We start from the raw sequence: 26,591 nt of genomic DNA, 5'->3' as shown, positions 1-26,591 counted from the left end.
TGCATTACTATAAAAATTCAGACTTAAATGAAAAATAAGAATTATAACACCTTAGGTTATATGACATTTTATTTGTTAAAAGAGCCCTATCAGGGACATTTTGCATTAAAAAGAAAGGAGTTATGAAATTAGAGAAACTGTATGGAGTATTAAGTCTATTTGAAGTATTCTGGGCACTAGCCCTTTGAAAACAACTTATCATAAAAGGAAGCTGTTGCTAGGATACTGTAACCACTGTCATCAGGATAATGTGGTGGACTTTTTTTCCTCTTTTTTATATATATTTTAAACAAGAAGTTTTGATTGATGAACACAACAGATAATGAACATTGGTATCAAAGCTGCCTAATGTGTTAAAGACTGAGTGGAGCATTCAATTTCATGTTGAAAAGCCAAAGTGAAGTTAAAGTCTTCAAAGTGAAACCCATCAAAGAGTGTTACAAGAAATGAATGGCTACAAGGCTTGTTAGGTCCTTAAATAGAAGAATACAGACACAAAGCTCAGAAGTAAGCTGAGACAGAGAGACTAAAGAATAAGAGTGAACAGATGTTGCTGTGGAGGTGAAGGAAGTCTGCAGCCATTTCGTTCTGCTGGAGTCAAAGACAACAAAAACCATAAGGAACAAAAGTGACCAGAAATGAGTGCTGAAATAGTCTTTTGTGTGGCAACAGCTTACTAGCTGAATATAAAAATAGAAGATCAAAGGGGTATGGAAACTGTACAGATCTGAAGACAAATTAGGTTTATGGGCAAAATTAAGTCTGTTAAGTCATCACTAAACCTCCCCTCAACTAGAATAGACCTTTTGATACTCTTCTATGCATTTTCATGTCAAAGAAATTGTCCAAGGTTCCCTGGGTTATTCAAGTATCTATGCTATCAATTTCAGTGAAGTTTTGCCTTGGAAAGTCTGGGCCTAAAGTCGGAGCAGAGCAGTTCACAAAGAGCATCAACTTGCATGACAAATTCCCTACTCTGCCTGTAGAAGAGTGCAAAGGTATTCTCTCCTAATTAAAATATGAATGCCGTCATCTAATAATCTTCCTTGTGAGAAATAACAAGCTTGCTAATTAAATGTGCAATTTCTTGACATTTAAACAGGTCAAATTTTTTTTTCTAGGTGTCTGATCATTTATTTGAGGTGCTTCTTCCAGGCATGTTTATTAAACCAACAGTAATTAATAACCAACATAACAGACCCTTCTAAAACAGGAAGGTGAATAATGTAGTTTTGTCCTTTGCTCAACTGAAGTTATTTTCAAATAGACAATAACGATAATTAAATAAAGGACAGAGGTTTTATTCCTATTAAGTCCTCACCATCTTTCCAGTCTGCCTGTGTTTGTCTTCTGAAATATATCTTTCATGAAGCCACCTCTTTGTTTCTTTTGGCTTTAATGAATGTTATTGCATAGAACTCCAAGAAGATGGCAATACAGTCCTGCTTTACTTTACCGATATTATACCTGGAAAAGGTGCTGCTGAAGATAGATTTTAAGTTTTGGTATGGATAGAGTGGAAGACTGGTGGGCACAGACTCTTACTTTTAAAAGTTTATGTGATTTCCACAACTGTAATAACTGAAAACATATCTTGATTTTCAGCACATTAAGTATAGCTTTAAACAAGTCAGTCAAAATGAAATTTTCTATTTCACAGAAACTTCAAATATCTTTGAAATTTCCTTTAGTCTGAATGGGATTGAAGAGTACAAGTTTCCAAACATTCTGCAAATCAAAATTCTCAAAGTATTCTCTTTTGGAAAGAGCAACGTGTCTATTACGTGGCATTGCAGTTCTCAGACTAAGATGATAATTGCAGTCGGTGATCATTTGAATTCATGTGCCAGGTTATGAACTGCAGCAGTGAGAAACAGATATACTGCCTGCTTAGGAAAAAGAGCTAGGTCAATAACCTCATACACTGCACCAGTGGGAAATGACAAAACATGTCAGAGCTCTCAGAAATTATGGTTTTCTATGTGTATCTAAGGTCAACAGTCGACTTTAGTATAATGAAGAATGAATTACTGAGAAATAAAATAATGGTTTCTCTTGATTTTTAATTCCTGTTTTTAATGTATGATAAGAGACTGAACACTTTACCATCTTTGACCTGCTACAGAAGTATCACAGTGGCAACAGTGGCCAGAAGGAAGCTCTGCTGTTTTGACAGTGTCAGTGATTTAGCCACTACAACAGTAGACATTTTTTATCCAATAGTCTTTGCATTAAAGTGTCTATTATAAAATTACAGTTTCTAGCTTAAGACGCTTAACTTGTAGAAGTCTTTACTTATAATCAGGAGAGTTTGTTGGTTTCTTTTGGTTTTGTTTTGTTTTGTTTTGTTTTAATCCATCTCAGGAAGCATTTTTGTTTTCTCAGGGGAGAAAATGGTGAAAAAAAGAAGATTTATTAAGATGAAAACTTTGCCAAGAAAGACTTCAAGAGAAAACTTTTTCATTTAAAAAAATTATAACGTTTAATTTGTAAATTTACTGGTATTGAACCACACTACAAGTAATAGTACTGTCTTTTCTAATCACACAAGAAATAGTCAGGAAATATGAATTTATCCTATCTTGCTTAAACTATCTAAAACTTATTTTGCTTTGTACATTTAAACTTATCTTAAACTTTTAAGACTTTCTCCGTAGTCTGGTAAATATGAAAGAGTTAATGACAGCCTAAACCAGCTAACCAAATAGGGCAGAATGAACCCAATAGGTAAATGAGCACTGGCATGCGCTGAGTTGCATTTAAGTCTCTATAAACTAGGCTTCATTAAGAATCACTTTCTTTTATATCTAGGAAATCCTATCTTGTATAAGGTTAAAAAAATAATGATTTATAGATATCTGAGTATTTCATCCTGTACTCTTGCTCATTCATTCCCCTATTTAATTTGTTAATTAAGTGTTATTGTCCAATATTTCCCTTCACTATAGAAAGATTACCAGAAAAGGAAGAGTCATCAAATCTGACTGAAACAGGTCATTAGTAGCTAGGAAAATACAGTCTTAGAGTGGTTAATATGATATGGAATGCATAGGAATGTATTATTCTTGGGTTGACTGCACTGCAGTGTTGACCACATGGCTCCTACAGATCACAGCCAGTCTGACAGGTACTGAAAACAAATGTGGTCTTATTAAGATAACTATGATTGAGCACACTGAGTATTTGAAAAACAAATCTGATAGAGCAGTAATGTGATTGCAACATACATTGGCCATTTGTGCAAATATGCAAAGGAATTGTATCAAAATCTAAGATAAAAAAATAAAAAATGTCAAAATTATATTCTGTATGCATGCATTCACATATAGTCATATGTGTATACATATATACACATTCATAAGTATTTAGAATAATTTTAAACTAAAATCAGAATCATAGCTCCATGTCTGATTTCCTTCCTTATCTGAAAAGTATGTGCCTACAAAACATGTCTGTGCTTTTTTATCAGTAAGCTCTGTTTGTTAATCTTGATTTGCAGTTGCCAAATGTTTAAAGCTGGGAATGATTAATTTTGTAGGATCATATTTTGAGCCAAATATTGGTTGAAAATAATTAGCTTTTAAAGAAAAAATAAAATATGCTTAACTAGTTGAACTCACCTTCCTACGTACATTAGTACATTGGTTTTGTTTTTATCTTAAAGTCTTTTTGAGAGCCTGTGACAATTCTTACTTTTGCTGCTGTCCAGCTAGAGCATAGTGACAATGAAAGCACATTTCAGTAATCACGTTAATAACACTGTGAAAGTGAACATTCAGGGATGCATGCAACTGACAGTTTGTGACACAAATCCTTCTCAAAAGTTAGCTTAACCTCTTCAGTGATAAAGTGACAGTCATCTGTGCCACCCCAACAAAGGGGTTCAAATGCCTTACTCTTGGAAAAACAGTTACTGTCCCTGTTTATTTCCCATTGAATATAAAAATTGAAAAATGTAACTGAAAGTAACTGAATTATGTGAATACACTCCATTGAGCTACCAGCTGTCAGTTGCTGCCAGACATTGTTTATTAACCAATACCCAAATTTAAATCAGTCACAGTCAGTAGAATGCTAAAATACAAAAAATATTAGGCTTATTTGCTAGTTGAGCTGTTAGTGTGCTAAAAAGTATCACAGGAAATGGGCAGCGTAATGACAGCTGCAGCGATGTCCATCTCCCAGACAAAAGGGAGTTAGGCACTACTGTGCCAGGGCTATGATTCCGCTACCAGATTTTGAGGTCTATGAGACTAAACTACTTCTTCATTTACTTGTTATTGTCAGTATTTCAACATTACTGATATTCATATGCTTTGCTACACATTAAATGGGACTCTAGAGCAGTGTTTAAAGGGAGCATCCAGCACACTCACAAAAACATTGTACATGTGAATGGTTCCTGAGCTTTCACCTGGAAGGTGCTGGGGACTGGGGTTGTATTCCTTCTGTCCAAGGGTTACTACATGGGTGTAGAGTATTTCGTCCAGTAGGCTACTGTGCTGAGCTTGGTGCTTGTTGCTGCTGCTGCTGCTGAGCTCAGTTAAGGGGGAAGCATGACACAGAGAGACTTCACCTAGAGTTCAATGGGAGGTGGACCCCCACAAACCCCAAATTCAGATTAGCCCCTGTATGCATTAGATCTTTAACTGTATGTGCATGAACACATAATTATGTGCAGGCTGAAAAACTTACAAAATTTTGAAACACATTCAGGAGGTCTGATGCAATATGCAGTTTTGCCAGTGGATAAAAGATTTAAAAATAAAACATGTTTGGCAAGTTCCAATTCCTACTTGCCAGCTTGGAAGGGAGCAGTGTGATCAGGGTAAAGTAATTAAACATTTTTAGCCTTCATTTTCCATGTTATTGTCTTCATTTTATTGCTCAGTGTTAAGCTAGCCTAAATATTGCTTCAAAACATGAGCACTGAGGTCCTCCCCTTCTTGCACTCACACTAGGGGTTCCTAGCCACAGTCTCTAGTTACCATTTGTGAGTAATCACGGACTTCCACAACTACCATTAAACACAACAGAGCACAAATCTGGTGTAGAAAAGACTGCACTTTATAGCCTTTAGCTCAGCAATAAGATGTTTTTGAGAATCATCCTTGTACAGTGCATTGTAATAGCTTGCGTGATTAACAAGCACCACTGCCAGTGGAGTCAGACACCAGAGCAGAACACTTCCCTGCTCTTGCCAAGCAACAAATTTAGGGCCCAATTCAGTTAGAGGACAGCCAGTTTCCTTGTTACAGAAGCTGGCTGTGATTCTTACTGAAATAAGCCCTCTGCTTTCAGAATGAAGATGAGAATTCAAGACAAGCTAATTAAAAACATTAATGATTTTGTTTTCAATTGGTGTTTGCTTCTGCTTGACATGATTTAATGTTACATAAGTCCAAGCATCAGAGCTCTTCTAGATGTATGGTTATAGCAAAGGATTCTTCATCCATGCCAGGGACACTTTACCTCCTGCTAGATGGTGGTGGGTTTTTTGGTCAGCTTTTTTATGTAAATCACTTCTTCCAAGATCATGTTCCTTTCCTATTATGCTGCTACTTTCTTAAACATACATCTTGGCTTCCCAGCATAATAAACTCACCTCTTAACCTCTACAAAATATTTTCATAGTCATTTTGTTTGGCCATCATTAGGCTGGCACAAAAAGACTCTGCAAGCAATTCACGGATAAATCGTGAGGACAAAGCAATTATTTATTGGCCAATGCACATAAAAGACAACTAGTATTTAGTCAGCTAGGACATTAAGCACTGGTGTGCCCACACTCCTGTAGAGCCCCTGGAGAGCCTTTGCCATTTGGGCAGGTGTTGGTGAAGAGGAAAGGGGTGGAGGCCACGGCTCCAAAGAGCCACCAGAGTTTTTGCCTTTCTCCTTCTCTGTCAGTGCTGCCAACCCTGACGGGTCAACCACAGTGTGGCAGCTGCTGAGTGTCCCTGACTAGACCAGCCTCCAGCTACCCTCTCTGTATTTCTTTTCTTTAAGATTTTATCTTTCAGGGTTAATGTTTTCTCTCTTGAAACCTTGCTGTCCTAGCAATCGTAGATCATCAGTTCCAGTAATTTTTACCTTTCTTATGTCTGCACAGACAGTCTCACAGCTGTCTCAGCAGTGTGAGTCAAGGTTCCACAGTTGTGGTGTATGAAAGCTGGACCCCTTACATGAGCAGCTAAAACCCTGGCAGTAGGAGGTGAACTGACAGCAGGGGCTATAGAAAGAGGGTTACAGTGTGCCATGACATCATCTGTGCTTCTTTCCTGGACACCACTTTATTCCACTCAAACCTCATTCCTGATTACTTTCCTGATCCTTCTGACTCCACTTTCTGTTTTCTCCTTCACTATGGAGTTCTGACAAACAAGTCTAACTACTAGCTTCCTTCAGAATTTTTTGGTTACACTTGCTATCCGGAGCTGACACCAACTATTGTGTTTCTGTTTTCTGGTATCAACTCGTGACCTACTATTTATAAACCCTTGCAACAGAAGAAATCTTTGGCACAAGTTTCTCACTGTAGAGTTATAATGCTCTGTCAGTAGGGAAAGGATATAATTCTGGATATTTTCCCCTACAAATGAGCAGAATTTTAGCCAAGGAAATACATTTTCTTCTCCTTTAATCCTTTTCATAACAAAGCTCAAGAGGAAAGTCCAGAAAGGACACCATATGCTTGAGAATATGCCATCATATACTTTGTGAGGCCTGTAGTTGTTCCTGCCCTTTAGCCATTAAAACTGCAAAGAGCAGTATATCTAGATAGCCAGACCATGTTTATTATAGTACCTAAATCCTGTGTGTCCAAACTACCTGATCATGAAGTACAGCAGTAATTTCTCTAGGGCTTCCTGAAACCTTCAGCAAGTCAAGAAATTTAGCTTTACTGCGCAGAAAATAAACAATAATAATAATAATAATAATAGTAATGAAGACACTATGTATTTGATATATTTACCTACATGATAAATGGGTATCTGTGCTTGAATCTAATTTCAGGAGAGCTTCCAATCTGTTTTGTGTAGTCAGCCAGGATATAACATATATTCAGAGAGGGTAATATTGATCTGTAGTGGTACATTGTGAACCCAGAAAATTGTGGTTTACTTGCAGCATTCCGAACATTGAACTACTCAGGAAAAATGCAACTTGTATTCAGATGCTTAATTCAAGAGTCTAAAAATATTCTGGGTAGAAACTATATCAAAATCAACAAACTGATTTACTGTTCTTCAGTTTCACAATTTTGTCTCTGTGCACTCTGTATAGAGAATGCAAAAAAAGCAGAGGAGATATATACAATGGAAACATTAAACTAAATTTAACCCCAAAATGAATGCATAATGCATAAACATCAGCCCAAATTTGACTGTTTTGCTCACCTAATCAGAACAAAGCCGTGAGTAACACTTTTCAGGAACAACATCCATTGAGTAATACCGCACACAGCTATGACCAGGGTTTAATCTGAAGGTCATCTTCACCTGATATAAAATGAAAAATCCACACTTTTTCATCTATCACTTTAGGACAACCCTACAATGGTCCACACTCTGCTCCCAAGTGTCCATTTACGAACAGACCTTCTTTCTCTTTCCGCACTTGCTCTAATCACAAAAGAAAAAAAGACATAAAAGATTGTAGAAGGCTAGAAATGATAGACCAAGGAATTGCAGAATCACCATTGCTGGATTTACTGCATTTACAACTTTTGGTACACAGACAAATTCCATAAACAGCAAGAAGGGCCAGTAGACATCGCTATCTTGCATTTGTACATTTCTCATAGTGCTGAATTTGAGGTATGGCTAACTGTTGGGGTTTGATCTCAGGTGCTCTTATTACACAAGATCAGCAATTACAGGCTTAAAAGTAAATTTATTATTAACCCTAACATTTAGTATAGATGTAACTAGAGGCATGGAGATAAGTACTGTCTTATAACAGGGAAGAAGTTTCTCAACAGCATAACATTTTAAACAATCTACTCCTTTTTCCCCAAATTACTTCTCAACTTAATCTAAATTTCCCACAAAAATTAAGGTGTAATAAATTAGAGGAAAGATGGATTAGAGCTGTAAATTCTGGAGGATTTTAGGCTCTTTGCTTGTTCTGTAAACAGAGCATGCCTTCAAGGGCAACAAAGAATTTCACTTCCCTTTTCCACTTGATGGAATCTGAAACCACATCTCACACTAGTTATGTGGATTCCCTAAACACCTACTGATTGCTCAGTCATTGATCAGTTCTGGAAGATGAACCACAAGCTCCTACCTCTGTATTAAATGTGCTCACAAGAAAACTATTTACCGTTATGTGGCTTCCTCAGACACTGAAGTAAAAATTGGTCTTTAAAAAATACACAAACGTTGAGATAGATGGCAAATATCCTATAACCCAGCATGTAGAAAGTTCCCCCTAAGCACAAAGTTACATTAGATAGTTAATTATTTCAGGATATGAAAAGGAAATGATTTCTAACTTTTATCACTTAGCAAGCCTAAGGAAATTTCTTGTTTAGAACTGCTCACTAAAAGTTAACAGATTCAAAAAGCAGTTCTGTTTGTAGTTAAAAACACTAATTTTGGTATTTCAAAAGGAAATATTAAAAATGGACATAGTTGTTTTTCTTCTTAAAGAAAAGTTTAACATCTTATATATGGATATCAACAGAAATAAAAGAATTCATGGGGATTTTAATACATATTCTGCTATAATATTCCATGTGTGCATGCATTCTAGGCTAATAGATGACAATGAAATAAATCAAAATTTAAGCAGTACTGGTTTGTGATTTCATTGCTGTGGGAAGAGCTGATGAAATTGAACTGTTATGTATCATGCCATTTTGCCTGCATAATGTAATAACTGCTTTATGGAAAATAAGTTGAGAATTTCATTACTTGACCTAGATTTATGATGGAACTTATAAATGTATTTGCTTTCAATAAATCTGACAGAGATTGACCACCATCCTTGTTAACATTTTGATAGACATCCTCTTTTAATGGCACCTAATTACAAAACAGCCGGTGCAATATGCTACTAAGATAAAAATTCAGCCTAGAAATAGTAATAACTACCAGATTTAACTCATATACTCTTTTATAGAAATCAGAAATAGCACTTCTCTATTCATATTAGGAAAGCTACTCAAAAAATATCAGAAAAAAATCTGAAATATTATAAAATCCATCCTATCTGTCTGTCTGAATTATCCCTAAAGCACCTACTTCCATGATGTCAAAGTGTGAAGAGCTCCCCTGTCTGTCTCCTAAGGAAATCATACTCTTCCTATTACTAGCTGATACGGATTGTTGTGATCTGCAAGTGAGCCATTCCTGCAATGGCAAAAAAATGCAGGTCATATATTACCTGAAAAATAAGACATTTCATTCAATATTATATATTCTGTAGATCAATGTATTTTACTTAGTTTCCTCAAAATGCTTTTTTTTCTCAATTTATTTCACAGTATGAATTTGGAATTGGAGCATACCCTCATTCCTCGCTGTGGCTCTTATCTCTGCTAAAGGAACTGGTGCACAAAGATCAAAGCCACGAAACTGCTTTTAGAATTTAAGGTTTTTCTTAAACAAATCTTCTGTTTTATCAATACTTAGGATGCCAGACATAGACAAAATTCCAAAATGGTAAACCAGGTAATAGGTATTGTATTGCAAATTTATTTTGACAAGTGTTTAGCAAAGCAGCATTAAGGGCAAGTTAAATATATTTGAGGGCTGTACATAAAGTTGTTGAAATAACAGCATTTACAATGCACTCTAAGGGCATATGTTTAAAGTCCTTTATTGCATCAGTTCACAACGGAAATAGATCAGTTCAGTAACTGACAAGTGTTTCTGCAAGAGAAAGTCTCATTCAGATCTTCCAATATCTTTATACAAATGTTTCCACCACGTCTACTCTCGTTCGCACAGTTTGAATGATCAGGAGTCATAGAGTATTCCAGGTGAATGCAGAAGTAATAAAGAATGAAAAGGTGAAAAAATATAGAAAGAAACACAGACTTTTTTGACTGAACAACTTCTTATGGAATTTATCAAGAAAACCCATATCTTACACTGTTTAGGGACTGGTATTACAGTATTTCAAAATTTGTCATCCATACCATCAAGTTGTATTGGATTGTCTTCAGTTTTTATTTTAGTTAAACTAGTGTATATTGTACATCAACATTTCTATGGAAGTTTAAACCTCATTTCATCAGGACAGATTCAGATGTTTAGCTAAACCATGTTTAATCGTACATCTGATTACACTCCTGTACCACTGCGCATAGATGAGGCCTTAGCATTCTGGGGACTTAGTTCTCATTGCCTGTGAGTTATTTTTCTGCCTCCTGCCTGACATCTATTTTGCACAGTCTCAGGTTCAGGAAAACATTTCTTATTATTTTGTGGGGGTTGAATTTGTCTCGCTGCCAGGTGCCCACCAAGCCACCCTATTATTCACTCCTCCCCAGCTGGACAGCGGACGAAATATGATGAAATGCTCATAGGCCAAGATAAGGACAGATCACTTACCAATTACTGTCATGGGGAAAACAGACTGGACTTGGGAAAAAGTAATTTCATTTATTGCCAATCAAGAGAGTCAGTTGCAGTCATTTCTCAAAACTTTGACTCTGCTGCTCCTTCCTCATAATGCTTTTGCCCTGGTCCATCATGGTTTCTCAACCACAGGAGATAGTACCTGACAAACTTCTCAATGTCAGTCCTTCCCACTGGGCTGCAGTTCTTCAGGAACTGCTTTGGCATGGGCCCTTTCCACAAGGTCCTTCAGGAACAGACTGCTCCAGTGTGGGTTCTCCACAGGGTCACAAGTCTGCCAGCAAGCCTCCTATGGGGGCTTCACTCCATGGGCCACAATTCCTTCTAGGAGTTCCAGCATGAGCTCTTCACAGGTCACAGCTTCATTTAAAGGAATTTTACCTGCTCCAACATGGGGTCATCTGCAGGCTGCAGGTGGATATCTACTCCACAGGGAATCTCCATGGGCTGCAAGACAAAATGCATCACCATAGTGATGGTGATGCATTTTCCACAGGCAGCCAGTTTCACATATTCTCACTCCTCTCACAGCAGCTGTTGTACTGCAGTTTCATTCCTTTCTTAAATATGTTGTCACAGAGGTGCTCCTATTGTTGCTGACAGGCTCAGCCTTGCCAAGCGGCAGGTCTGTCTTGGAGCTGCCTGAATCTGACTCTGTCTGACATGGGGGCAGCTCCTCGTGTATTCTCACAGATCATAGAATCATAGAATGGTTAGGGTTGGAAAGAACCTAAAGATCATCTAGTTCCAACCACCCTGCCATGGGCAGGGACACCACACTAGACCACGTCGCCAAAGGCTCTGCCCAGCCTGGTCTTGAACACTGCCAGGGATGGAGCATTCACAACTTCCTTGGTCAACTGGTTCCAGTGTGTCATCACTCTCACAGTAAAGAACTTCTTCCTTATATCTAATCTAAACTTCCCCTGTTTAAGCCTGAACCCATTACCCCTTGTCCTACAACTACACTCCCTAATGAAGAGTACCTCTCCATCATCCTTGTAGGCCTCCTTCAGATACTAGAAGACTCCTATGAGGTCTCCACACAGCCTTCTCTTCTCCAGGCTAAATGGCCCCAACTTTCTCAGCCTGTCTTCATACAGGAGGTGCTCCAGTCCCCTGATCATCCTTGTGGCCCTCCTCTCAACTTGTTCCAACAGTTCCATGTCCTTTTTATGTTGATGACACCAGAACTGCACAAAATACTCCAGGTGAGGTCTCACAAGAGCAGAGTAAAGCGGCAGGATCACCTCCTTTGACCTGCTGGTCATGCTCCTTTTGATGCAGCCCAGTTTACTGGATACTGGAGCACCTCCCATATGAAGATACGCTGAGAAAGTTGGGGCTGTTCAACCTGGAGAAGGCTGTGCGGAGACCTCATAGCAGTCTTCCAGTATCTGAAGGGGGCATATAGGGATGCTGGGGAGGGACTCTTCATTAGGGACTGTAGTGATAGGACAAGGGGTAATGGGTTAAAACTTAAACAGGAGAAGTTTAGATTGGATATGAGGAGGAAATTCTTTCCTGTTAGGGTGGTGAGGCACTGGAATGGGTTGCCCAGGGAGGTTGTGAATGCTCCATCCCTGGCAGTGTTCAAGACCAGGTTGGACGAAACCTTGGTTTAATGTGAGGTGTCCCTGCCCATGGCAGGGGGGCTGTAACTACATGATCTTAAGGTCCTTTCCAACCCTAACTATTCTATGACTCTATGATACGTTTGGCTTTCTGGGCTGCAAGCACACACTTCCGGCTCATGTTCATTTTTAAATCCACCAGCACCTCCAAGTCCTTCTCACAGGGCTGTTCTGAATCTTTTCTTTGCCCAACCTGTAGCTGTGCCTGCAAATCTATAGACTGTAACACCACACAGTCCTATTTTTTCTTGCAGTCTGACTGCTAGTAAAAATGGTCACATAATTTCAGCTTTTGCTCTGAAAATTCACATTTAGTTCCTGACATAAAGGTGCTTTGTTTTCAACTCAGACTTATTAGGTTTTTTATTATTCACTGTACTTAACCATATTAAACTATTCCCAGTGACTTTTGACAGCAGCCAAATCTCTCAGATTCCTCTGAAAACATCAGGAGCACTTCCCATCTTGACTGATCTCAAGCTCTGTTGTAGCTTGCCTCCATTGTATGGAATGGGATTCATCTGAGGTAACTTTAGCTGACTAGTCTGGTCCTGGACAGAAACAGAAGCTTTCAGGTGGGAGTTTATATATCTTAGATGCTGTGTGCTTTAGATTCCTCTCCGTATCTTACAAAGTAGTTTATGAGAATAGACTATGGGAATAAGGTGATTAACTTCTAAAGCTCTAAGATTAAATCCATATTATCAATGGAAAAAGCATTGCCCAGTGGTAAGTGAAAACTAGAAAATCAGTGGTTCATAAAACAAGTTCTTTTAAATTTCCCAATAAATATAATTTTACAAATGTATTTAAGTTCATATGTTAACAAAGCAGGTTTCATGTCAAGGTGTTACAGTGAAAGCAGAAATATTTTTAGTACATCAACAATAGGCTATAACTAGCAGTGGCAGTCCAATCTACTTGGAGTATAAAAAGCCTATGCAGAATTGCAGCAGACACACCAGATGGCATGTGGATTATACAGGCACAGAACAGAGCCTCAGAAATGTCCAGAAATACTGCTGACATAGAAAAACTTGGTTATCTTGGTCAGCATTTTTTTACACTGCAGAAGTTTCAATATAAACCAGTAGAACCACAAGGCCCTGGATCTCTGTTATGTGTACCTTAGATGTGTTGGACCTAATGTCAGCATAGGTCTACTCTGTGCTTGATCACTAAAACCCTTTAAGATTATTACGCATAATTCTACAATTCATCTAGTCTGTGCTGAAGTTTAATGCAAAGCCTGTTATGTTCAAAACATCCATCTTTTTTCCAGTGGATCGCACATTAGGATGACAAATTTTAAAGTTAGCACTTCCATCTAACATGCAGCATAAGTAAGAAAGTTGAAATATGAAAGTACAAAGAAATATGGAAGTTGAAATATGAAAGTACAGTATAAACCCTTTGTAAGGGTTTATACTGTAACATACTAAGTGGCAGGAAAAATAGAAACTTTCTGGCATTTCACCCTTATTATGATCACAGGCATTACAAAGATTTCTTTTTAATTCTATTTTTACCCTTTAGGCTAAAGGTTAAAGACTAAAATCAACAAAACAATTTTGGTAGCTAAATGAGCAGAAGTTACTTGATAAAGGGGTACCAGGTATTTAAATGTCTTGCAGATGAGACTATGCCCACAAAAGTAACAAAACAATTTCCCCAGTTCTCTGAAGATTAGAATTGATTTAAAAAAAAAACACCATGATTTCTGTTTCTTCTTTTAGATCATACATCTGCACACTGGAAGTGGCATTAGGTATCTCAAGACAGTACCATTTTCCTTAGCCCTCATTTTCATTTCCCACCTTTGTTTCTATGAATTAAACAGATAAAATAACTCATAAAAAGACAAAGTACTGTGGAGTTATACTGCTTCTAAAGCTTTTAACAGCTGCTCCTGGACACTTGCCACTTTGCTGTGCCAGCCAATATACTAGGTGCTCCTGGAGCTGCCTGATGGGCTCTCCCTGCAGGGCTTGAACTCTTTCAGAATTGATTCAGTCACATATAGGACTCTCACAAGTTACTGATGAAAAAGGTAGGGTTCTCAAACAGTTTTTCCTTCCTTTCAAAAATACAACAGAAAACTGAGAACTCTTTTTTCAGCTGAAGCACGTTCATGAGAGGGCTGTAACGTGGGGTTAGTTCTCCAGCACTCACAGCATGAAAAGGTGTTCTTGAAAATTTTAGCAAAAAAGGAAAAAGAAAGTGGTCAGTGTGGAAATGTTCATGTTTCCATTTTCCACAGTTTTCCCAGGGTTTTGAATTGAATTTTATTTTATTTTGCATTTATCTAAAAATAATTTTAATTAGCTTATATTTCATGCAGGCAATCTTCAATAAAAAAAATTGAACATGACAATTTTGAAAATATCTTGTTTGGAAGTAAGTTAATACTGGAATTCCTCATTCTATTTGAACTTGTCACCTTCAATTGTTCACAGTGACAGATTTCCTAATGCTCACTAGGCACTCACGCATTTTATGTTTGTTGGAGTGTGCATCTTGTAATGTTCATAGCTTCACCAATTCAATCATTCCTCTTTTTTGCTACTGATTCGGAAAGACTTCACAGTAAGGGGGAGAATGAAGGGAGTGAATAGGTGATGCTGATTTCATCCAAGCATTCTTTTAGGATTCAAAAATATACAAAAAGCTTAATCTCACCATTTTCCTGAAAGTGACTTAATTTTCATCATTCCCTTGTCTTTTATCATATTTTCTTTTATTATTACAGAGCATTGAGTCTTTAAAAAGGAATAAAAAGTATACAACAGCCTCTAAGCTCTAGATAAGCAATTGTTCAAGCTGTTCAGCTTTGTCTAAATAGTTCCATACCCATTTTCTGCAGCGACTTCAAAGACAAGGACATTATCAGCCTTTGCCCCTGCCCCTTCAGTGAACACATACTCCTTCCCATGAAGTGGAACAATTTCATCCAGTAAACACCTGAGTCTCAAAACAGTGTGAGAAATAAGACACCATCAACAGTGACTTGTTCAAATTTCTAGTCCAGTGTTTTTCAGGCTTTTTCTGTTTGTTTAGCTGCATAAATTTCCCAAAAGACATGTGGACCCCTTCAGAAATTTTACATGTCTATACAGATATGCAGCATATGTGGACTTGCCTCTTTATTTGCTGTTTTGCAAACCAACAGAGTTCAGCAAAGGCTGAAAATCACTATTCTGGTCTAAATCAGGCATAGCAGATATGCAAACATGCATTTCCCCATTTACACAGCAGTGTCTTCCTCATCAAATGTTCACAGAGACTGTGCATGAGGACAAATTGGTGAATCAAATACTTGAAGTGTAGGGAGGAAAATGTGGCTTATGCAGCAACCATGAGAGAAGCAAAATGTCTTTTAAGTTTTATTTTCCTAAGAAACAACCAAAGGTTGTAAGTTCCTATGATTCAAAATGGGAAAATATTTATATCTTTATAACAGATAGAACAATGGCTTTCAGATCTTTTTATGATCTTGTCACATAATTTGATCAGGTGAGGGCTTAGAAATTCAGAGATCTCCAAAGACAAGAAATGCATGGACCAGACTGCAGTCACAGTATGACTTAGACTATTCCTGGAGTTTCTTTGGACTGTCTTCCATTTTTAATTATTTACTTATAGAATTTGGTTTGGAGAAAAAAGAAAGATAAATACAGATTAGGAACTGCATCCAAAAGTGATAGTGACTTCCAAAACAATGCAACTAAATAAAGACATCCGAGCCTTGCCAGGACATTTTGTCAATGCAGTGTTCAGGTTTTAACTTTAAGCTCAAACAAATTGAGGCTTTTTCACTTAAGATACTTAACAGTCTTCCAGCTGAAAACACCCATTATGATCTATCTTTCTTATTTACATTACCACACAAACATGTAGACATATGAGCCATATCCTCGAATGAATATATGAGGAAAATGTTTTGACTCTATTAACAGGAATACTAAAGAAGACTGTGATGACAGCTGTTGGTGTATTACCTATTCTGAGGGCTCTCTGTAAAATCTTTGCTTTCCACCATTGTACATAGTGGTCCTCTCAGAATTCCAGTGAAATAAAAGGTTATGGAGCTGTCAAAGATGCACTCAGAATCATGGAAGGCATTTTTTTTATCTAAGTGACTTGTATGACAGTAAATTTCTTTCATGCACACAAACTCCACTATCACACCCCCTACCTAAATGCACAAACCTCAGTAGAAATAAATCTAATCAAACACTCAGATATCTCAAAACCTCAAACATGCTCAGTACCAGAACAATAAGAATAAATCAACAAAAGGATAACAAATAATGCTGCCATATGTACCATAGAATGTCAAATGATCATAATGCAATACCTGTATCATGCACAAGGCAGTGTAAATATGCATAATAAATTAAGTTAAAAAATTAAAAGTCAGAAATCATGTTCTCTTGTTTAAGAAGATTTAACTGAAATACATCTTAAATAAAGCTACAGTGTTTTAAAAAGTAAGCTTGTTATTTATAGAAAGCTCAGACAATATATTTTCTTTCCCATATGCTTTTAGTGCATCATTAGGAGAGTTAAAACAACCTTTAAGGGAGCAGGACTTAGCCAAGGAGTTAATGAAAAAGAGCCAAGTAGCTAGCAATCAGGAGAGCAGTAAAAAGGAAAGATTCATCAGGGATCTTATCTAATAAAGATGAAAAAGACCTTGGAGTACCTTGAGTAGCTGTTAATTAATCTTTCAAGGACAGGTTAGAAAGTGTCAGCATTTGTCAACAATGACTGAGGTACAAATGATACTGTCTTCTATATGAAGTTTGCATTAGGTTTCTCCCACACCACTTTCCAGACTTCTAAGAATCCATGGAGTTGGACTGGAAATTAAAGAAATTAAAAAGTCTTCATGTCATAACAAATGCTGAACAATCTTATTTTTCTTGTGTCCGTTGCTCCATTCAGCAAGGTATTAGAGCACTTGAGAGCTGATTTCTCACCCACACCCAAGCAGGCCTCAAGAGAAAAGAAGAATGCCAGGAAACCACATTGTGGTTCTATGATCCCACACCACCACCAATGAACAAGACAGGACTGGATTGAGTTTCTAGATTCAGGTTATGTATTGACTTTGAGACGGTGTACAAAGGTAGAGTGACATGTCATAAAGTCTTTCCTCTATGGTGGCCCTTGGACAAGATAGTGCCCCTGCACTCTCTGCTCTTGGCAGCAGGGAAAGAGGTAGAAGAAACGAGCTACTCTACCCTCTATATGGATCTTTTACATGAATAAATATAAACTCACTCTTTCTATTTCCTCATGTTTATTTTAATTTATATTTACTTTTGAAGTACTCCCCCATTTCCAACCCCATTTTCTCCAGGCATTTGAATATTTATGAGCCTATATAAATAAGAATATATGGGGACTGAGCATTCCTTTATACAAAAGTGGTGATAGGATTGACAGAATATTTGTACCTTTCAGTGACTGATGCTGAGAATTGCAAATATAATTTTCCCACAGGGAACATGTGATTCCTGAAAAATCTGCTAGATTTATACTTCACATTTAAGGAAAAAAAATACTAAACAAAGAAATAAAACCCAGATGCAGGGAGGAAAGCATTAGGTAGTTTGTGAGGCTGCAGCTAGTACTTGCCCTTTCTTAAGCACTTTTCCTGCTGCCATTTGAGAAGCAGAGACTGCACTGCCTAAAAAGTCACAGTGTGCACAGTTACAGTGATCACCATCAGTGTCAGGTTTTTTAAGATGACAGCCTCACACATCCTTTCATGTCATCCTTGTTAGTAATAATCCAGCAGTACAGCACTGCATGGTACAGTTATGTGTGTAGCAACAAAACTATGATTTTATTTCTTTTTTCCTTTGTGTTGCACCTTTCAATATCTACAACTATCTTCCAGTTCTCTACAGTGCTATCTAAGTGCCATGTAAAGAGTTCAGCTGCCATTTCATTTTCAGAGTTACTGCTGCCAGAAATTAAAGAACACAAATCGTGCTCACTCTTGAGCTGCTAATTTAGTGCTGGTACAATGATAATGACAAGGTAAGTTCCCCTGTAGTTATGACTAGGGAATTTTTTCCCTGGGTTATAAAACCTCTGCTCTTTTCCAGGGAAGGTCACTGCTTAAGCTTTTGCTTATAACAGTGCTGAAAATTTGGCAGATTTGTTCATGCAGGTGCAGCTGCAGAAACCTTTATTTAGTGTTTCATTATCACTATTTTCCTTAATTTAAAAATAAGTCATTCTAGACTGAACGTAAATGTTTTATTCTTTGACTATGGAAACAATGAGATGACAAACCAGGACTAATCACATTTTCAGCAACAACAGCTGAATAGGTTTACTCAGCATGCATACATTTTAAAAGACAGTTTTGTAACTGCATTTTACTAGAGGGCAGTAAAACCTTCTGCTTCACTGAGCAGATCCTGTGTCCAAATCTTCATTTACATCCCTGTGTGGGCTGTAACACTGCAAACTTGGATTTGAGTGCACTTTCCTCCCACTTTCATCTTCTCCCAGCCATTAAAGTTTATCTGAAGAATAGATAGATCTACATTAAGCTAGAAACAGTACTGCTACTTTTGGGCATCTTCTGTTTTGTTGCAGTCTTAGATAATCTATGTATGTGAATGCATTTTTTTTTTCTCTTACTTTTCATGGATTGTGTGTGGATTTTTGTTGTTGCTGTTTTTGTTCTAAGGATCTTTTTGTAAAAGACTATTTTATGAAATGCACTTTATTTCTGAAAACAAAAATATCTGTGAGCCTGTTTTATATATAATACATTAACATCAGCTCTCTTTTCCTGCACTACAAGATGTAGTTAAGAACTAAGGGAGACCCTTTTTTACAAAGGTAGATTACTGCCATTTTCATCTTGGTTCTAAAATGTTGGGCAGTTTTAATCAAATGCAGATTTTCTGATTAAGTGACTTGTAATATTCTCCCCACACAGAATTATAGAATAGTTCATGTTGAAAGGGACCTTCAAAGACATTGTCAGTTGTGCATGATAATATTCTATTAAGATATTTTTTCCATTATGCAATAGCCAGTGCTGCATTTGCAGTGTAACTATATTCATTAGCAGAAAAATAACCCAACCCACAGCTGTATTAGCGAGAAAGATACATTTTGGAAGCATTTGGTTACTTAGCAACAGCTTCAGGTATTAAAACTTCTTTCACTAACACTCAGAAAAAAGGATGCTGCTTACTACAGTACATTAGATCAGTGTGCTTTGTGTAAAGGATTTTAACAGTCAAGAGATGTGACTGTGTTTAAGATTCCTTTTTCCAGTCACTAGTTCATTGTCAGCAGCAGCTAGAGAGCAGCTTTTTTGTGCATTCAGAGACAGCCAGGAAATTAGTTCTGCATGGCTGACTCAGCTCTGTAGGACTGAGAACAACTCTCACCCATTTCCTTAAACAATTGTTTATTTGTTGGTGTGATAACAATGTTAAATATCACAATGCTGGAGGAAAAAATCCAGAAACTTCATTTGCATTCAAGGTAAAAAAGTAATAGCACTAGCAAAGTGAATTCTTAGCTCATTTCTGACATTACAAGGGCTACGCTTTTTAGAAAAACTTATTATTGAAAGTTCAAAATCATTCTTGATAGCTTGTTTAGTGCTTTCTTTGATGTTAAGTGGAACTGAGAAGCAAAATGTCAGCAAATCAAAATCAAGTGAAATTAATGGAGCATTTTTAAAGTGAGAAATCTTAAATGAAATAAAATCCTTGAATGAAAAAGAAGGTTTATTAGGCTTTTTATGATGGGAAAACAAGTCAGAACCTTTTAAGGCCTGTACCGATTGAGAATTAAGATGATTCATGGCAAAAGCAAGATGGATCAGAAGAGAGATACTCAATAGATTCTTCTTTTAGTTACTTTTTGATCAAGATCCTTGGGATTCCCCAATGCTGACATTTAGTCACCTGCCCCAAGGTAAGCACTGAAAGACCTAGGCAAAATTTGGCACCTTTGAACATGTCCTGGGAAGGCAGTTTGCTGCCTTCCAAATGCAATGTGAAATAAAACGGTCTCTAAGAAAATACTGAGAACAGGATGACTCCAGTACCTCACTCCTCTGAATTGAGGAGTGAATGAATTATGAAGACACATGAAGCACTCAGCATCTGTAACATTGAAACCTCCCCTAAAAATATGAACTATATCCTTGATCCTTGAGCACTACCAGGCCTCACTCATTTCTTTCAAAACCCATCCAGAAAAAAACTTCTGTTTTCCGTTATCAGGATAGTGGTTACAGTAACCATTCAGGAAGGTGCAAAGGTGTAACTCTTAAGTCTAGGAAATCTTAAAGGAAAAAAATATGGTGCATGCAAAGCTTATGAAATTCCAGAACTAAGCAGCAACTGAGTGGTTTCTCAGCAACACCGCTTTTGATTTAGGTAATGCATTTTCTGTAAGGCCTGCTGAAAATGCCTGAACCCTTTCATTCTGCTTCTTTCCCAGTTATGAATTTCAACTGAAAACACGGTCTGTTAGTGTTTTGTATTTCTCTTTTTAAACAGAGAGTTCTTTTTCTTATGAGCTTCCATAATGTGTTAGTGGATAGTGCTGAAGGACACTTAAAAGCGCTACATTTTCTGGTAAAGCTCACTATTACTGATACAGTTTGGCTCCAGACACATGCAGAATATTTTTCAGTATGTTTCTTAGCTAAAGCAAAAAGTCTGCTCTTATTTATGGATTTATTTATTAAGTTGATTACATTTGTTTCCTGTAGCAATGTGCACTGTTTCTTATTAGAGAATGAAAGAATATTGCTTGCTGTTGTGATAATTCTGCATTTTCTTTGATGTCTGATAAGAGGTGGGGGTTTTTTTATTAACCTCTGGGACAGCAAAGCAATTTTGTGCTGTCAGTAAAATAGTGACAAGATTTGGCTTAGAGTTTCCTTTTTTCTACCCTCTTTCACAAAACTAAAAGCAAAATAAAATAAGCCTCTGATTCATAAATACAAATTTCATGACAAATAGAGGATATTCCATACTGGCTATATGCAGGGAAGAAAGATAATGATGATTTAGTTTGCTTTTTTTAAGACAGTTTACTAGTATGAGTAGCTGTGTAACATCAGTTTTCAACCTCAAAGGGGTCAGTAAGGAATTTTCAAGTGGTAGAATAAGAGTGATATGTGAAGGATAAAGAAATGGTTTAGTGCAAAAAAAGATGTGTTATGTAGCAGGAGTGAAACTATCAATTTGAAATTTATACCACTGTGTCCAGTCCACAATGTCTCCTCTGAAATGTGTGTGTAATGTGCCTTCTCTCAGTAAGGAAGACATGTCATGACAACCAATATGACCACCATCACAGTTACTGCAGGTAAATGTACCTATCCAGCAAAATGTCAATAAAAAGCAGGATAGAGAAATAGAAACTTTGTCAGATCATCATACTAAACTTGTATGCCATGCATGGTTCACTAAGATCATGCATGCTATGAAATTACCCTGACAGTGACAGGTCCTTTAGAAACTCTAAAACAAATTGGGAAAAAAATACACTTGATTGTAGACATAGTAATGGATACCTCTCAAGGTCCTTATTGCGACTTTGAAGAGAAATACAAGAAAGTTATAAGTTTTATCACCAATTAGTAACATACTACATTTGAATAAATGAAATTCTTAACTAAGTATCCCAATGTAATAAGAAATTAATAATATGAATCAGCAATGTGCTCTGAAGGAAGGAAGGTCAACAGCATTCTGGGCTGCATTAGGAAGAACATTCCCAGCAGGATGAGGAAGGTGATCCTCTGCTCAGCACCAGCACCTCATGTCTGGAGTACTGGGTCCAATTTTGGACCCCAGTAAAATCAAGATACAGACATAATAGAGCTAATCTAGTGAAGTGCCATGAAGATGATAAAGGACTGGATCATAGAATCATAGAATAGTTAGGGTTGGAAAGGACCTTAAGATCATCTAGTTCCAACCCCCCTGCCATGGGCAGGGACACCTCACACTAAACCATGTCACCCAAAACTCTGTCCAACCTGGCCTTGAACACCACCAGGAATGGAGCATTCACAACTACCTTGAGCACCCCATTCCAGTGCCTCACTACCCTTACAGTAAAGAACTTCCTTCTTATATCCAATCTAAACTTCCCCTGTTTAAGTTTTAACCCGTTACCCCTTGTCCTGTCACTCCAGTCCCTAATGAAGAGTCCCTCCCCAGCATCCTCATAGGCCCCATTCAGATACTGGGAGGCTGCTATGAGGTCTCCACACAGCCTTCTCTTCTCCAGGATCCCCTGATATGTGAGGGGAAGCTAAAAGCTCTGGGACTGTTCAGCCTGGAGAAGAGAAGCCTCAGGGGGGATCTCTTCAGTGCTTATAAATAGCTCATGAGAAGGAGTGAAAGTGAGAGAAACAGACTCTTCTCTGTGATACCCAGTGAAAGACAAGGGGCACTGGGCACGGACTGAAATACAAGAAATTCCATTGAAACTTTTTTTTTCTTTTTCTCTCTTTGGGAAGGAATTCTGGGATAGGTTTCCCAGAGGGGCTGTGAAGTCTCCATCCTTGGAGCTATTCAGAACATGACTGGACATCCTGCTGTAGCCAACCCTAGCTGTGAGTGGAGTGGGTAGACTAGGGGATCTCTAGAGATGCTGCTCCGTCTATTGCAGATAGACCTTTTAGTCAGGCCTGTAGCAATAGGGGAAGAGGTAATGGTTTTAAACTAAGGGAGAGCAGATTTAGCTAGATATAAGTTTTTCATGATGAGGGTGGTAGAACAGATTGCCCAGAGAGGTTATAGGTGCCCCACCCTTGGAAACTTTCAAGGTCAGGTCGGATATGGTTCTGAGCAACCTAATCTGGTTGAAGATGTCTATGACCATTGCAGGGGAGTTGGACTAGATGACTTTTAAATGTCTCTTCCAACCCAAACCTTCTATGATTCTATGTCTCTGTGAACGTGCACAAGTCCATGAGTCTTGATGAAATCCATCCGCGGGTCCTGAAGGAGCTGGCAAATGAAGTTGCTAAGCCACTGGCCATCATATTTGAAAAAACATGGCAGTCAGGTGAAGTTCCTGACGACTGGAAAAGGGAATTATAACCTCCATTTTCAAGAAGGGGAAAATGGATGACTCGGGCAATCACAGACCAGTCAGTCTCACCTCTGTGCCTGGCAAAATGTTGGAGCAGATTCTCCTGGAAGGCATGCTAAGGCACATGAAAATCAACAAGGTGTTTGGTGACAGGCAGCATGGCTTCACTGAGGGGAAATCCTGCCTGACCAATTTGGTGGCCTTCTGTGATGGGGGTACAGAACTGATGTCATCTACCTGGACTTGTGTAAAGCGTTTGACACTGTCCCACACGACATTCTTGTCTCTAAATTGGAGAGACATTAATTTGATTGGTGGACCACTTGGTGAATACAGAACTGGCTGGATGGCTGCACGCAAAGAGTTCTGGTCAATGGCTCAATGTCCAGCTGGAGACCAGTGACGAGTGGTGTCCCTCAGGGATCGGTGTCGGGACCGGTCTTGTTTAACGTCTTCGTCACTGACATGGACAGTGGGATTGAGTGTGCCCTCAGCAAGTTTGTCAATGACACCAAGCTGTGTGGTTCGGTTGATATGCTGGAGGGAAGGAATGCCATCCAGAGGGACCTTGACACGCTTGTGAGGTGGGCTGATGCCAACTTCATGAAGTTTAACTATGCGAAGTGCAAGGTCCTACACCTTGGTCGGAGCAATCCCAGACACAGCTACAGGCTGGGCAGAGAAGAGATTCAGAGCAGCCCTGCAGAGAAGGACTTGGGGGTGTTGGTCGATGAGAACATGAACATGAGCCGGCTTCAGTGTGCGCTTGCAGCCCAGAAAGCCAACTGTATCCTGGGCTGCATCAAAAGGAGTGTGACCAGCAGGTCGAAGGAGGTGATCCTGCCCCTTTACTCTGCTCTCGTGAGACCTCACTTGGAGTATTGTGTACAGTTCTGGTGTCCTCAACATAAAGGACATGGATCTGTTGGAACAAGTCCAGAGGAGGGCCACGAGAATGATCAGGGGACTGGAGCATCTCCTGTATGAAGATGGACTGAGAAAGTAGGGGCTGTTCAGCCTGGAGAAGAGAAGGCTGCATGGAGACCTCATAGCAGCCTTCAAGTATCTGAAGGGGGCCTATAGGGATGCTGGAGAGGGACTCTTCATTAGGGATTGTAGTGGTAGGACAAGGGGTAATGGGTTAAAACTTAAACAGGGGAAGTTTAGATTGGATATAAGGAGGAAATTCTTTTCTGTTAGGGTGGTGAGGCACTGGAATGGGTTGCCCAGTGAGGTTGTGAATGCTCCATCATTGGCGGTGTTCAAGGCCAGGTTGGACAAAGCCTTGGGTGATATGGTTTAGAGCGAGGTGTCCCTGCCCATGGCAGGGGGGTTGGAACTAGATGATCTTAAGGTCCTTTCCAACCCTAACTATTCTATGATTCTATGAAAATGGAGCCTCAGCTTAGGGTTGTATTTAGAACTCATCAATCAGTCTAAAAGTTAATAACTAATATAAGAATACATGCAAATCATATAACACATGACTGATTTCGATGTAGTACTAATTGTACTAACCGGAGTCATTCTCTGATACAGGAATTAGACCTTGAAAATCTGCCACTTATTGGCTATCTGATATTTAAACCTTTGTCTTCCTGTTTTAATTTAGATACAGGCTGATCATACTTATTAGTTTTACCTAGTTCTGAGCTGATGTTGCACATGCCCTTTTACAATTCAGGGTGATCTGAGGTTGTGTTTGTATATGGCATTACATGGAAGTATAGTCATTCAGAGTTTTAAAAATGTTATTAAAAAAATGAGCACTTATTTTGCAGTGTGCGGGGGGTTGAGCTAGCACTTCTTATTCAGATCTAGGAAATTTCCTTAAGGCCTACAGAATCAAACCACAGAAGCCAGTATCCCCTTAGCATGCTTCATCTACAGGGGGTGAGCAAGAACAGCTTTTCAGAGCGCAAGAAGAAAAGCAAAGAGCTGCACAGTGTAACAAAATTCCACATTTATATATGCATCTGGCTGTGCAGTAAGGGATTATATAGGTCAGGGGCCTGAATCAAAGCCTCAGTCCAGACCTTGATTCAATATGTAGGTGTAGGAGCCCAGCCATTCACAGTAGTGTGATGATTTATGGGGAGATGAGTAAAACTCAGGCCACATAGATCTAGGGGATGCAGCAGTATAAATAATATAAAATGGTCTAAACCCCACACTTCCCAGCTATCACAAGAGTAACTTCTGTGGAAACAGTTAATCAAACAGCAACAGACCAAATGAGAGGTGGTTGGCTTTGTGGGAACTTAAAGTGTGGTCTAGATGGGAAGCTGAATGAATTCAAGCCGAGGAAAAAAACAAGCAACTTGACTATAACACAGATAATAGTAAGTAATGATCCAGAAATGTTTTTTAAACTAAAAATCTTGAGATTGCAAGGGCTCTCTCTAAGTGGTTTAGTCTACATGCACGATCAACAGCAGTTAGATCAGGTTGTTCAGGGCCATGTTCAGTTATGTTCTGAGTATCTCCAAGGCTGGAGTTCTCACAGCCTCTCTGGGCAGCCTGCTCTAGTGCTTAATCACCCTCCCTGCAATCTTTTTTCTTTTTTTTTTTTTTTTTTTTCATTTATGTATCCATATGGAAGGCCTCTTGCTGCAGTTTGTGTCTATTGCCTCTTGTTCTTTCACTGTGCTGACAGAAGTCTGGTTGTGTCTTGTTCATAAACCCCTTTAACTTTTGACAGACTGCAGTTAGATTTCCTTGATCTTCACTTTTCCAACTTGAATAACTCCTATTCCATCATCTTCACCTCCTGCATCATATGATCCAGCCCCTAATCATCTTAGTAGTTAATTGTTGAACTTTCTGAAGCTTGTCAATCTCTGTTGTACAGGAAAAGATGATACTGGGTAATATGCAAGCAATATGTATGACCTCAGAGTATCAAAGAGAAAGGAACAATTGACTTGCTGACTACACTGCTACTAACATAGTATGCAGTTAGCTTTCATTGCTGCCAGAGGAGTTTGTCCACCAGGGCCGCACAATCCTTTTCTGCAGTGCATCTTCCAAGATGGTAGGCTGTAATGTTCCGTGACTTTATTCCATTTCAGGTGGTAGGACATTTTATTTGCCTTTGATGAATTATTGAGTTTCTGTTGGTGTCTTTCTTGAGCTTGTCAAGGTCTTTCTGAATGGCAATCCTGCCATCCAGTGTATCAAGCAGTCATCCCAGTCTGAGGTCTCACATTGACTTAATAAAGAAATATTCTGTCCCCTAACTAGAATGTTGATTATGATG

At 38.4% G+C, this 26,591-nt stretch overlaps 1 long non-coding RNA gene across 1 annotated transcript in view; it reads right to left on the bottom strand.

The window, feature by feature from the left end:
- Positions 1-8,990: 8,990 nt before the first annotated feature.
- The window catches only part of LOC133215002 (uncharacterized), a 61,490-nt gene continuing 43,889 nt past the window's right edge, over positions 8,991-26,591 (bottom strand). Inside the window, exons 3-4 of the long non-coding RNA XR_009726293.1 lie at positions 10,563-11,036; positions 8,991-9,356 (exon numbers count right to left, since the gene is read on the bottom strand). This is a non-coding gene — a long non-coding RNA (uncharacterized LOC133215002). The remainder of the gene's footprint in view (positions 9,357-10,562; positions 11,037-26,591) is intronic.

This window comes from Neopsephotus bourkii, unplaced genomic scaffold, assembly GCF_033783945.1.
Source record: "Neopsephotus bourkii isolate Nb327-2 ecotype Australia unplaced genomic scaffold, CSIRO-AGI_Nbou_v1 NB_947, whole genome shotgun sequence".
Lineage (NCBI taxonomy): Eukaryota > Metazoa > Chordata > Aves > Psittaciformes > Psittacidae > Neopsephotus > Neopsephotus bourkii.
Note: the sequence above shows the minus strand (reverse complement) of the source record. Positions and strands in the feature narration are given on the sequence as shown.